This window comes from Chenopodium album, chromosome 9, assembly GCF_948465745.1.
Source record: "Chenopodium album chromosome 9, dcCheAlbu1.1, whole genome shotgun sequence".
In the NCBI taxonomy this organism is placed as follows: Eukaryota; Viridiplantae; Streptophyta; class Magnoliopsida; order Caryophyllales; family Amaranthaceae; genus Chenopodium; species Chenopodium album.
In genome coordinates this window covers 14,493,080-14,507,781 of record NC_137842.1, presented here as the reverse complement: position 1 = coordinate 14,507,781, position 14,702 = coordinate 14,493,080, and the positions used below count along the sequence as shown (strand labels likewise).

Sequence of the window (14,702 nt, the reverse complement as noted above, 5' to 3'; positions counted from 1 at the left end):
ATCGTTAAATAAATTACTTTAACTTGAAAAGGGTGGGGGTGAAGAGACTACAATAAGAGATTATGAACGAAGTTTTCCATTGATTTTGTACTCCATGTATAAAGGGAAAAACGATTATATGAAGCCAAAATTTTAATTACATGATGATCAATTTAATTATGAAATTAAATAAAATATAAGAATTTAATTAATTTTGAACCAGAAGAATGAATGTTGTAGGTTGAACATGAAGGTTTTAGATAATATAGGTTGAAGATGAATATAAGATATTTTTGTTCAATTGTATAAAAGAAGCCAAAAAAAAAAAACAAAAAAACAAAAAAACAAAAAAAAAAAAAAAAAAACCTTTTGAACAAATTAATTTAACCAAACTAGAGTTAATGACTTGATGACTATTTAATAACTAGACTTGATGACTGTGTAATGACTTGATGACTAGACTTGATGACTGTTTTGTTGAGGTATCGAATTGGAAGGCTAGAATTAGTCAATTAAAAAATAAACGGATGAGATTTAATCTCTTACCGTAGTTGTCCATAGTCGTCCGTAGTCGTCCATAGTCGACGACTACGGTAGAAGCTTCGCTAAGTTAAAATATTACTTGCAATTTAAAAATTTTTGTAAAGAATTGATGAACCCAAACTTACTTTTCTGCATTTATTGTGAAAAATAGGAGCTGTAAGGAACCACAAGCCAACAACACCTTTAAAGGAAGATGTGCAAAAGTCAGCAGCACCACCAATTGAAGTGCTTATCTTGTCTTTGGATGAGCTAAAGGAAAAAACTGATAACTTTGGTTCCTGTTTCTGGAAATAGAATGCTCCTGGGAGTCTTAGGGTAGTAAGGTATCAAGATGTCCTAGAGCTTGTGTCCGATTGTCCAAATGTCTTTCGGCTCTGCCTAGCAAAGGTCTGTCTGAGGGCTCCGCCTTGATGTCCGAGAGCTCGGCATGCAAAATAGAGAAGGTTAGCTGCCCCAAGCCGGGAAAGCTCCTCCGATGCTCAAGTCAGCAAATGTACTTTCTAAAGAGAGAAAGTAGAGAGAGAAGGTTAGAGAATTAGAAAAAAGTTACCATCATTAATAATTGGAGAGCTATTTATAGATGTATTTTCAAGTGGCAGAAGTTGTACTTAGTTGGACAGATTAGGGGTAAATCCGTACTTTGCTCTGACTAATGATGGGCTGAATCATGGGTATTTTTGTAATTCCAAGTTAATGGGCTTAGGACAATAGACTTGGCCCAAACATTTAGCCCCACACATGATATGGGAACGAGATCGCATGAAGTTTTGGATATCACGCGGAATGAAGATGAGAGACGCTGTCACATAAGCCGGAGTGGATCTTGAGGCGTACGCGAGGGCTAAAACGAGCCCCAAGTGTATCTGAGGGCTAAAAATGAGCCCCAAGCAACTTGTAAGGGTAAAAACCATCCCTAAGCAATGCATTGAAAGTACTTTAATTGAGATGACTGAGCAGTTTTGAGAGCTAAGTTTGATGACGGCTTATGGATAACTGATGGTTTTTCCCTTTTCAGAATATTTTCTTCAGGCTGAGCCCCATGTATATTGCTCAGGGCATGACTTGTCTTGATAATATATTGAGAGGTAAGCCTTACGCTTAGCTAAGAGCCCATTTAGCTAAAGATATTGATATGGACCACCCTTTTTCCATTTCAACAACACGTATCCCTCTTCCTTTATTTGTCTTATGCAAATAATTAAAGTAGTTCACTTTTTCTTTTAATTCTTGGAAAACTTGTTGTTTCTCTTTGAAAATATCAATCGGCTTGCTTGTCTGTTGGAGGTCTAAATTCTTGGTAGGCCTAGCCAAGAGAAGAACTATTTTCTTCTGTTTTAAATTGTTGTATTCGAGAAGATAGATTTGAGGGCTTTGAATCATCAAGCCTAGCTCTCGGATTTTCAGGCTATAATGTTGTTTTTTGGAATGTCGAATGGCTGAGGGGTGGCGCCCATCCAAGCAAGCCGAGGGCGGAGCTGGGCGTAGCTTTGCGCCCGGGTTACTAAGATCCCAGGGCTTTATATGTTGTGCGCTCGACTTCGTCGCATAGCTAAGGCGAGGGAACAAGTCCGAGCTGAGGGATGTTGTAAGTGGTATGAGGCCTAGCTGAAGGGTAGGATGAGAGATGAGAGCTAGGAGGAGCTATGGTGTGAGAGGTGAGATTTTCTAGAGTTGTAATGAGTAGGCAAGCTGAGTGGAGGGAGGAGATGAGGGAGTAGACTTGTTGAGGGCCCATAAGCATGCTGAAGGCCTTGAAAGGCTTGCTGAGAGGGTTGCTTGGTGTGCTGCTTCCAAGCTGGGCCCTCGGATCCAAGTACTTAGTCTAAAATTTCATTTTTTTTCATTTCAATTTTTTTTTAAATATATCGAAAGGTAGGCCGGGGTATGCTTAGTTGAATGCCGAAAGCCTAGGCCTACATTGTCCGAGGGCATTGCTTGAAGGAAAGCCAAGGGAAATGAGCTATTTTTTTTCTTTTATGCAGATAGACTGAGAGCTTGGGTGTTGAAGGAGAAAAAGTCAAAAGCTTTTATACCCTGGGCGGAGGTACTCAACTAAAAATAAAAAACCCAAGAAGCTTATACTTCGGGTCAAGGTCGGTGCTTTGAAAAATAAAAACCCATGAAGCTTATATCCCGGGCGGAGATAATTTGAGAACAAAACCAAGTCCTTTATACCCTAGAAAGAGGTACCTTAATAAATAAACCAAGTACTTTATACCCCATGTCGAGGTACTTTTAAGAATATCCCCAAAATCTTTATACCCCAAGCAGAGGAAGGTGGAGCTAAGAGAATGACTCAATAGGCTGAGCGGAGGGAGGCCAAGTTGATAGTGTTACCCAATAGGCCAAGCAGAGGGAGGCCAAGCTGAGAGAGTAAATCAATAGGGCGAGCAGAGGGAGGAAAATCTAAGAGAGTAACTCAATAGGGAGAGCGAAGGTAAGCAGAGCTGAGAGAATAACTCAATAGGCTGAGCGGAGGGAGGCCAAGCTGAGAGAGTAACCCAATAAGCCGAGCGGAGGGAGGCCAAGCTGAGAGAGTCATAAATTAGGCCTAGTGAAGGGAGTTGAGGGCCTCTTCTAGGCTGAGAGATGGCGAGGGCTTGGCTTATCATGCTAAGGGTCAAGCTCACTCGAGGCCGAGGGCCTTGCTTCAAATACCAAGAGTGTGCTCGATCTGGGCCAATAATAAATTAATGTGCAAGGCAAAGACAAGGCCAAGCTAAGAGATTATTGAATAGGATGAGTGGAGGGATGCCAAGCTAAGAGAGTGATCAGTAGGCCAAGCAAAGAGAGGCCAAGCTGAGAAAGTCATTGATTAGGCCGAGCTGAGGAAGGCCAGTCTGAGGGAGAATGACTAAATAAGTCGAGTTGAGGAAGGCCAAGGTGAGAGAATGATTGAATAGGCCAAGAGGAGGGAGGCCAAGTTGAGAGAATCACTTGAATAGGTCAAGCGAAAGGAGTAAAGAGCCAACTTCAGGCTGAGAGATGTCGAGGGCTTGACTCGCATTGAATAGATCTTCCAGCCTTGATGTTTTAACATTTAATTTTCTTGTGATGCACTTGGATATGTTATTTGTACTTGGCATCATCCCTTATATGTATGAGACTTTTATTCTGACTTTGTAATATATTCATGCCCTCCCTCTTTATATTTTTCTTAGTTGGCCTGCAGTTTGCTCTTCTTGATTATTCTTCATGAACTTTGAAGTAATGAGGGACATTAACACTTTAGAGAGGGTTTGGCATGCCTCTATCTCAAATATTTTGATATTTGAGGGTTAATGAGTCCCATGTCAAAATAAGGGTTGAGTAATATTGAGATAGGCTAAGGGCTAAACGAGCCCCAAGTTAAAATAATATATGAACGGTATGCTATCTCTAACATTGAGATAGGCTTAGGGCTAAACGAGCCTGATGTTATGATAATGAGTGAATGATATGCTATCCCAAATCTTGAGATAAGCTGAGAGATTAATGAGCCTCTTGTTATAGATGAATAATAAATAAGTCATCTCAACTCTTGGGTTAAGCTGAGGGCTAAACGAGCACCTTGTTATAGATGAATAAGAGGTAGGTCATCCCAACCTTTGGGATTGCATGTTGGGGCTAAACGAGCCCTTTGTTATAGATGTATGAGATGAGCATAAATCAATTGACTTATACCCCCAGGCGGAGGTACTTTGAGAAAAAATTCAATAAGCTTTATACCCCAAGCCGAGGTACTCTTTCAAAATAACCCTAAGAACTTGATACTTCGGGCGGAGGGAGAAGATGCCGAGAGAGTGATTGAATAGGCCTAGCGGAGGGAGGCCAAGCTAAGAGTGTGACTCAATAGGCCAAGCGAGGGGAAGCCAAGCTGAAAGAATGATTGAGTAGGTCAAGTTGAGGTAGGCCAAGCTGAGAAAGTTATTGACTAGATCGAGCTGAGGGAGGCCAAGCTGAGAGAGTCATTGATCAGGCCGAGCTGAGTGAGTTGAGGATATATTCTATGTTGAGAGATGTCGAGGGCTTGATTTGACATGCTAAGGGCCAAGCTCATTTTAGGCCGAGGGCGCGACCTTTCTTAAAGTACCAAGAGCGTGCTCAAGCTGGGCTAATTAGCCAAGAGCTCGATATGCATTGTCTTTTTAAAAATGCCCAAGTTTAAGGGGTGACATAGATAACCGGAGAGTTGAGCCTAGGATAGTGAGAGATGTGGTATGCCTAACTTTTTAATTTATCACAAACCCATGAGAGTTTTCTTATGTTGAATGTTTGTCGGCTTGAATTGATAAATATTTCTAACTTTTGAATTTTGTTGATGTTGTAGAAGCTAGTTCTCAGGGTGCGTCTGACTTACATTGAAGAGATATTTCGGCCGAAGTAAGCCTCTTCATGAAAATAGATGAAAGGTATTCTATTTCAATCATAGGGATAGGATGGGGGCTAAACGAGCCCTATGTTATTATTATAAGGGAAGTACACTCTCCCAAACCTTGAGATAGGATAGGGGCAAAACGAGACCTTGTTATGGATGTTTGAGAGGTAGGTCATCCCAACTTTTGGGACAGGCTGAGGAGAAGAACGTTTTCCCAAACCTTGAGATAGGTTGAGGACTAAACGAGCCCCTTTTTATATGTATGAGATGTAGGTTATCCCAAATTTTAGGATAGGCCGAGGGCTAAACGAGCCCTAAGTTATAAATATATGAGAGGTACGCTATCCCACCTTTTGCGATAGGCCGAGGGCTAAACGAACCTTTTGTTATTTTAGCGATTCGCCATGACACTATCTCAAACATTGAGTATAGGCTAACATCTTGCCCCAAACATTGGAACAAACTTGTTATTGATAACTTTAGTTAGCGACCCAGGGTGTCCTATATCCAGGGAAGCCCCGTGCTTTTTTATAATAGATCAGCTGAGTAAGCTCTTGAGCGCTTAGAGTTGTTGGTGGCTGATTTTTCTTCTTACAATGATGCTCTATTAAAAGAAAAGATCTCCTAGTATCGACTACTATTTCTCCTAGGGCATCATTGTAAGATGAGAGTTTCTCAAACATAAAAACTTTTAAAGCAGTCATTCCAAGCATGTCGGTGTTTGTCTCAACCATATAAATATTCATGATTGAAAGGAAGGAGAGTTGAGAGCCTTGTCACTTGATAATTTTGAGAGAAATACCCTTAAGTGAGTGACCTCCTTGATCTTGTAAAGTTCATCTTCAAGAGGGATGCTTGCACCTTAGCATTATCCTTAGCTAGGCCTGCTAAGGGATTGGTAGAAGCATAGCCCCTCGACTGGGCATGCTGAGGGCTTGATAGAAACATATCCCTCTGCTAGTGTAGACACCCATTTGTGTCTCCCCAAAACCAAACCTAGTGATGAGTACCTTTCACGTCGAATCATAATCGAATGAAGTGAAAGTGTGGAAAATCTAGTGTTGCGGTTAGTTTTTATTTCTTTTCTTTCTCTTTGTTTTTGAAAACCTATTTTGAGAAAACAGCCAATCCAGTTTGGTTTGGTCCATGACAAGGGTCCAATAATAGTGTAGTTGGGTCAGGTTCGAAAAGATATTTCCAACGATATATTATAAGCCCAATTCCAATGAATAATGAGGAAGTTATGGCCAAATTACTGAACTGGGCCCGGTTTGATCTTTATATGCGGCCCAATGATCTAGAGGAGGGCCTATATATTGATTTATCATTCCTAATGCGATTAGAATTGATTATAATCTTCTAGATTCTTTTAGAAGGTTCTTTTGAATCCTAATTTAATTAGCATTGATAAAATGACTTTAGTTGACTTTTAGGAGTTTTATTCAGAATAAAAGAAGTGTTTTAAGGAAAATACAATTTTTCCCTCTCGTACGGTTAAATTTTATCAAAATAAGAAAAAGCGTGGAAAACTGATTTGCAGCGCCATAAGACAGCTTTGTCGCGTGGCGACAGAGTGCGGCGTCTGGCACTAGGCCCAGCGTCTGGCGAGAGACCTGGCGCCTGGCGACAGATCCAACGTCTGGCGACAGGCGCGTTGTTGGCGACAGCGGCGTGTTTTATTCTTTTCGAAACTCTGATTCTTTTTTATCATATCCGGCTGATTTTCTCTATAAATAGCCTCCTAAAACCTCCGTTTTCAATCATCAATTTCATCACCAACTCTCATCAAGAATTTCTTGATATTCTCTCTCTTTTCTAAACTAGCCTTTTGCACACAAAATTCCGCATTCACAAGATCTAAAAACACCTAGCCAAGTTGGAAGTTGCCTTCGCCCTAGACGTGAAAGGTTTTAATTTCTGAGGGTTTGGTCACAAATCTCTTTTTCAATTATTTAATTTAATTGTTTCTTTATTATTTTCCTTGAAGTTACTAACGTGTGTATTTTGTTATTAGAAAGAGATACGAAGCATCCAAGTAAGTGCTTTAATTAATTTATTGATATTATGATATAGAAATCATGTCAAATTGTTATTATGATTCATAGTGTCATGTTAGGGCGTTTTGATCTTCCTAGTATCATGCTTAGGGTAATAACTATAATTTCTAATATCAAATATGACAATTGTGATTCCTGCGATGCTTCTATTCTTTCCTAATAGCATGTTAGTATCATGTTAGGGTTAAAGCTTTTATTTTTAATGTTTAGTGACATGCTAGGGTTTGTTATTAATCTTGTTAGTATCATGCCTAGAATCTTGCTATTATTATGCTTTAACATGATTACCATGGTTATTTTTATAATTGTTATTATTATAATTATGATTATTATTATGTTGCTTGATATTTATTGTTATTGTTTGATCACGCCTTTTATGCATGTTTAAGGGGAATTTGTACTTGTAATCATGCTTAATAAGATAATTAATAATCTTTTATAGGGTTAATATGATTATAATTCAAGTGATCGTCAATAATAGATTTATTTGTGCATTAATATTCAACCAACATAGATAAACAGGTTTAGGGTTAATTCTATTGATTGCATGTTAGTCAGAAAGCGCACATGAATACGAGCAGAATAAAGTAGAGGCCTATTATTAGGGAAATTTCAATCTCTTTTAGGTTGGATTTGTACCTTCATCCCTGAACTACCAGTCATGGTTCCAGACCTATTGGAGTTGACGATCTCCTGGATCGTTAAGTGTGTAACCTTCACCTTGTGAACGGTTTACAAGTTCCTAAAACTTGTTGGTGACTCTTTTGCTCTATCTTCCTTCCCTTTGGACGCCACCAAGCTTTAGTGTATGATCATAGTGGGGTTCAAGTTTGGGGTAATGCTTGTAATATTCCCTACAGCTAGGCATGTTGAGGGGTTGATAGATGCATAGCCCTCAGCTAGGTATGCCAAGGGATTGATAGAAACATATTCCTCGGCTAGGCGTGTCGAGGGGTTGATAGATTCATAGCCTTCGGCTAGGCATGATGAGAATATGATAGAAGCTTTCCAAGGAAGAGATAGGAGCATAGCCCTCGGCTAAGCATGCCGATGCAGTTCATAGAAACATAGCCTTCGACTAGACATGCCGAGGAGATGATAAAAGCATAGCCCTCGGCTAGGCATGTCGAGTCGGTTGATAGAAGCATATCCCGCGACTAGGCATGTCGAGGAGATGATAGAGGCATAGCCCTCGGTTAGGCATGCCAAGGCGGTTGATAGAAGCATGGCCTTCGCCTAAGTATGCCGAGGAGATGGTAAAAGCATAGCTCTATACTAGGCATGCCCAGGCAGTTGTTAAAAGCATATCCTTCGACTAGTGATGTGTCTATTTTATATAGTATTTTATCCCACTCCCTTGGTCATAATTAGTAGTGTTTTTGGCTCTTCAGAGCCACTTTTATTACTAATTGGTGTTTTCTAGTGTTTTCGTAGATTTGGTTGACTTTTGCAGGGATTTGCATCTTTAGAGCATTTTCCCGATATATTATGGAGCAATCACGAGCATTATAGAAGCACGACCAGATTTTATAGCCCAGGGCCGGTTAGAGCTATCGAACCGGTGATTAAGGGCTCGGTATAGGTGATACCGGGGCATTTGGACCGAGTATTCAAGACCCGAGGAGGAAACCCAGGTTGGCCCGAAGAATTGGAGCCCAATCGTAGTCCAATTAGTGGCCCAAGATAGCTGCCCGACCAAAAAGGCTGGCGCCCGGAGGCGCGCCCGGCCGGGCGGGAGAAGCAAAGGTCGGCGCCCGGCCGGGCGCAAGATTTGTACTGACGAGCAAAAAGGCGCGCCCGATCGGGCGCGTGTAATTATTAGGAGACGATTAGCGTCGTTTAAGTTTGTTTGTTTAGGATTTGTACGGAGTATAAATACTCCTCCGTAAAACGATTTTAGCATACTTCTTACTCTTTTCTTTACTCTCTTAATTGTTTTCTTAGATTTTCTCTCTCTTATACTTTTGTTCTTAATCCATTCTTAATTCCAAATTTATTTGGTAACTATTTCTCTTCTCTTAATCTTGGTTGTTTATTTTACTCCTTTGATCATGTCTTGCTTTATTGTTTTGATTAGTTTAGTTTCTATGATGTGTGAGTAGTTCTATTTCTAGGGTTTATGGGGATCCATAAATAATATGAAGGGGTAATTTATTATTGTTAATTATCAATGCTAGATTAATTTCCTGTTGATTGATTTAATGCTCTGTGACTAGATTAGGCCTGATCTTTTATGCATGAGTTTGACAATATTGATTCGAGATTCGACACATGAGAATTGATGTTTAGGTCTAGTTTCAATAGGCAGGTTAATTTATAAATGGTTAGGTCGAGATTCGAAAGATGAGATTTAATACCGGTAAATTAATTGTGTGATTATAATACGTAGCGAAAGCCCTTTATAATCTGATTAATGTATGCATTGATGAATGATTATTATATTCTACCCTGGAATATTATTTATTGGTGAACCTATGCCCTAGATCCTTTTATATATTGTTTTCTCCCTATTCTTAATCTTCGTAGTTTAGTTTCATATTCAAATTTATATATTGGTTACTTCATAATCTAGATTATATTAGTAAATTAGGAATAGAAAGACTCGTTTCTTTGTGGAGTTTGACCCTACTTCCCTATCTACATTAGTTAGAGGATTTAGGTATTACTTTTGATTTGGGGATACGACTTTACCCTGTCAACTAGGCATGCCGAGGAGATGATAGAGGCATAGCCCTCGGCTAGGCATGCCGAGGCGGTTGATAGAAGCATGTCCTTAGCCTAGGTATGTTGAGGTAATGGTAAAAGCATAGCCCTATGATAGGCATGTCAAGGCAGTTGTTAGAAGCATATCCTTCGACTAGGCATGCCGAGGAGATGATAGAGGCTTAGCTCTCAGCTAGGCATGCTGAGGCGGTTGATAGATTCATAGACCTCGGCTAGGCAGGTCGAGGCGGTTGATAGAAGCATATCCCCCGGCTAGGCATGTTGAGTGGGTAGCCAGGCAAGCCGAGGGGATATGCTAGCAGACCAAGGGGGTAGACAGGCAAGCCGATGGGGTATGCTGGCAGGCCGAGAGGAAGCCAGGCAGGCCGATATGCTGGCAGGCCGAGGGGGTAGCCAGGCAAGCCGAGAGGGTATGCTAACAGGCCGAGAGGGTAACTTGGCAAGCCGAGAGGGTATTCTGGCAGGCCGAGGAGGTATTCAGGTAAGTCGGGGGCCTGGCAGGCCTAGATGTCGAGGGCCTTGATGTTGGATGGGGCATGCTGAGAGCCTAATGTAGACTAGCTGGGGGCTTGACTTGCCCATGATTCTTAAATTGTTCATTTCATTTGAGTGAGTTGTAACATGATAAGAGCTCAACTTGTATAAGAGTTTGCCTCTAATATTTTCCTCGACTTCATGCTTATTCCGAGCTGAGAGAATCGGAGCTTTTCTGGTAGTATCTTGATATGTGCTGCGGGGACGCCTAGTGTTCACCATGACTTTTTGTTAGCAATCCCCACAGACGGCGCCACCTGTTTCTGGAAACTGAATGCTCCTGGGAGTCTTAGGATAGTAAGGTATCAAGATGTCCTAGAGCTTGTGTCCAATTGTCCAAATGTCTTTCGGCTCTGCCTAGCAAAGGTATGTCTGAGGGCTTCGTCTTGATGTCCGAGAGCTCGGCCTAAAAACAGAGAAGGTTAGCTGCCTCGGGGGTGTGACCCGGGAAAGCCCCTCCGATGCTTAAGTCAGCAAACGTACTTTCTAGAGAGAGAAGGTTAGAGAATTAGAAAAAAGTTACCATCATTAATTATTGGAGAGCTATTTATAGTTGTATTTTCAGGTGGCAGAAGTTGTACTTAGTTGGACAGATTAGGGGTAAATCTGTACTTTGCTCTGATTAATGATGGGCTTGATCATGGAGGGATATTTTCATGATTCCAGGTCAATGGGCTTAGGACAATGGACTTGGCCCAAACATTCACAATTCCAAAGCATTAATTGGCGAAGGTTTCGATGGAATAGTGTATTATGCTACTTTAGAGAATGGGAAGGCAGTGGCTGTGAAAAAGCTTGATGTTTCCCAAGAACAAGAGTCCAATGTTGAGTTTTTTACACAGGTGGGATTTACTGCTTGAAACTGCAAGTATGGAGTTTTACTTTTAATACCTATTAGGCTTTCGGCCTATTCTGCCAGTTATGTTTTTTGGTTCTTGTAGGTTTCTAGATGATCAAGGTTGAAACATGAAAATATTGTTGAGTTGCAAGGCTACTGTGTAGAGGGAAACATGCGGGTGTTAACTTATGAGTTTGCTACCATGGGATCCTTGTATGATATTTTGCATGGTATGGATAGTTACCTGGATTCATAGTTTTGAAATTCCTTATTGGACTGTTAAATAATTTGAAAGATAGTGTGAAATGGACTTTGAAAGTAATATAGGAATCATCTTATTGTAGGCAGGAAAGGCGTTCAAGGTACGCAACCTGGTCCAGTGATCGACTGGATGAAGCGAGTAAAAATTGTTGTTGATGCTGCAAGGGGATTGGAATACGGAATACCTTCATGAGAAGATTTAACCTGCTATTATTCACAGGGATATTAGATCTAGTAATGTCCTCTTGTTTAAAGATTTCAAAGCCAAGATTGCAGATTTTAATCTTTTAAATCAGGCTCCTGATATGGCTGCTCGTCTTCATTCCAACAGGTTTTTGGGCACCATCGGATATCATGCACCAGAGTAATTTTTTGGCGCCTTAAAAATCTTAGTCAGGTGTCTAACCATTGTGAGAGGGGGCAGGAAAAGTGTAGTATGAACACATTAGTTCTCTGAGTACTTTATGATAGCTGGATCACAACTTACTTATATCTTGAATTCTATTTGTGAAAGCACCCTTTAGGCTATATATGTGGTGTAACTGTAGTAAATTGTGAAGTTGACTAATGTATATTCTTCTTCATTTTTCTTGTGATATTGACCGTTTACTTTGCTTTGTTTATAATTGCTCAGGTATACAATGACTGGACGTGCAGTTGACGCAAAAGAGTGATGTGTTCAGTTTTGGTGTGGTTCTTTTGGAGCTTTTAACTAGCTGCAAACCCGTTGATCATACCAAGCCTCGTGGTCAGCAAAGTCTTGTTACTTGGGTAAACTCTTTATTCCTTTTTACTGAACCTGTGCAAGAGCATTTGAGAAATGATGCTTGTTTTGTCCTCGGTATGCTTAGTGTCTTGTTGTCCCATTAATAGCTAAAATATATGTTTGTTTTTGCTCGCAACTCCAAGAATTAGTGAAGAGTGTGTTGACCCCAGATTGAAGGATTACCCTGCAAAAGGAGTTGCTAAGGTTTGTTTCTTACCTTTCTTCTCATTTCCTTCTTCTCAGTTCTTCAACCTGCTAATTGCTGACATGATTGAAAGAAATTCCTAAATTTGCAGTTGGCTGCTCTATGTGTTTAATATGAAGGTGAATTTAGGCCTGATAGAGTATAAAACATATTCCTAGGCCTCAACCATTAGCTTAAGCTTTTGGTTGAGTTGGTCCTCTAACATGGTATCAGAACCAGCGTGACACAAAGGTCACGGGTTCGAATCTCATCCACCCCTCCTACAAAGTGGAATTAATTCGCATCATGTATGGGTGGGCCTGTGTTGCATCCACATTTCAAGCCCAAAGGGCCTTTCATGTGAGGGGGAGTGATAGAGTATAAAACATATTCCTGGGCCTCAACCATTAGCTTAAGCTTTTGGTTGAGTTGGTCCTCTAACATGGTATCAGAGCCAGCGTGACACAAAGGTCACGGGTTCGAATCTCATTCGCCCCTCCTTAAAAGTGGAATTGATTCGCACCAGGTATGGGTAGGCCTGTGTTGCATCCACGTACATTTCAAGCCTAAAGGGCTTTTCATGTGAAGGGGAGTGATAGAGTATAAAACATATTTCTGAGCCTTAACCATTAGCTTAAGTTTTTGGTTGAGTTGGTCCTCTAACAAGGCCAAACATGAGCATCGTTGTCAAAGTACCCCAGCTGTTACTAAAGCCACCATCACCTGCACCAGTTTCAGCTCCGGAAGCAACTTAATACAGAGAAAAATTACTGTCAAATTCATCACGTTGATTGTGTTAGAAAAATTCTTCGACTGTTTGGTTTCTCCTGTTTCTGGACTAATGGCGGGCTTTTGTTCATCAGCATATAGCCATATATATCCCGATTTTTTTTATTCGTTCATGAGTTTGTTTGCATTTGTTCATCAGCATATAGCTAATGTGATCAAATTCAAAATTCGAAAACGTCAATAGACGTATACTTTCTTGTTGTATCATTTTTTCCTCATCCCCGGCGTATACTCATTACTCGTATTTATTTCAGTCAAGTCTTGAATGGTTGTTGAGACTACTTGATTATTAAGCAGTGGCGGATCCAGGAATTGGACCTAGGGGGTTCGAACTTTATCAAACACCCGATATCTAAATGCACGGATATAAATCGGGTATACAAGTATAAAATAGAATGTTCAAATAAATATCAATACACAAGTAAATAACAAAATAAGTCCAAATTTCAATAAAATTGCAAAATAAAATAATCCGATACAACAATACATAACTTCAATTAAATGTCAAAATACAATACATAAAAAAAGATGCAAATTACAAAAGCATTCTTCGAGTTTTCATACTTTGAAAACGTTCCAATACATCATTGTCACTAACGTTAGCAAAAAGATCTCTTTCAAGAAATGTGACTAAACAATTCATTAGTACTACATCTACTACTGCAAATTAATTCATAATTCATTTAACAATCAAGTATCCAAGTGAATCAACATATTATGATATTAACAATTAAGAAACTCAAAACTCAAAATTAAAACTCAAAAACAGAAATTGAAAAGAAAAAACAGAAATTGAAAAGAAAAAACAGGGAGTAAGTGAGAGAATGTTACCACGAGTAGATCGTCGGCGTCGCCCTCGACCCTCGTGGCCTCGTCGGTGAGAAGTGGCGACAGGCGTGGACGTGTCTCGGTGCGGCGGCTTGAGAAATGAGAAAAAATGGAGAAGAAAGTTAGGGTTTAGCAAGCATCAGTGTATGAGAATTGAGAAAAGTAAGGGAACAATTGAATAGAACAAAGAACGAAAGTTACAGGGAAAAAAAAGGGAGAAAAGAAAAAAGAAAAAAAAATAAAGTTGCGCGTCCTGGGTTTCGACCCCACGATCTGTGGTACAATTTGAGAGTCACTAAACCAACCGAGCTAGCACCTGACATAGTAAACAATTGTTTAAGATATTTTATTTATAGGTTTTTTTTTTTAATAACTTTTAATTTTTTTTTAGATCTAGTAAACCCCAGCTAGATCCGCCACTGTTATTAAGGAACATCGTAGAATATTTATGCAAAAGTCATCTACTTCAAATTTCCGCAACTTCTGCTAGCTTCCTAACTGTGTTCAATCTAGTCAACTTTGATTAGACCAATTTTTACTTTTTGCTTTAGTAAAGATAAAGCAAGCTACGGAGCATGGTTTGAAATTATAGAAGTGTTCTTTACATTTTGTTAGACAAATTGCTAAGAATTTGCATTGATCGAAGGTATGCAGTTTTAATGTATAAAATTGACCACGTAATTTGATGGAATAAATTTTTTAAAAAGGTTTTAGATTTGTCTTGATATGGACTTGGTAGGATTCCTTGATGCACCATTTTAATTAAGCATATACTCCATATGTATTATTTAAGAACTCTATGCATAAACAAGGGACAATATTGCAATGGCTACAATAATTTT

General features: G+C 39.8%; 1 pseudogene; it reads left to right on the top strand.

The window, feature by feature from the left end:
- Nucleotides 1-226: 226 nt before the first annotated feature.
- Nucleotides 227-12,998, top strand: LOC145557469 (protein CYTOSOLIC ABA RECEPTOR KINASE 8-like; annotated as a pseudogene).
- The last annotated feature ends 1,704 nt before the right edge of the window (nt 12,999-14,702 follow it).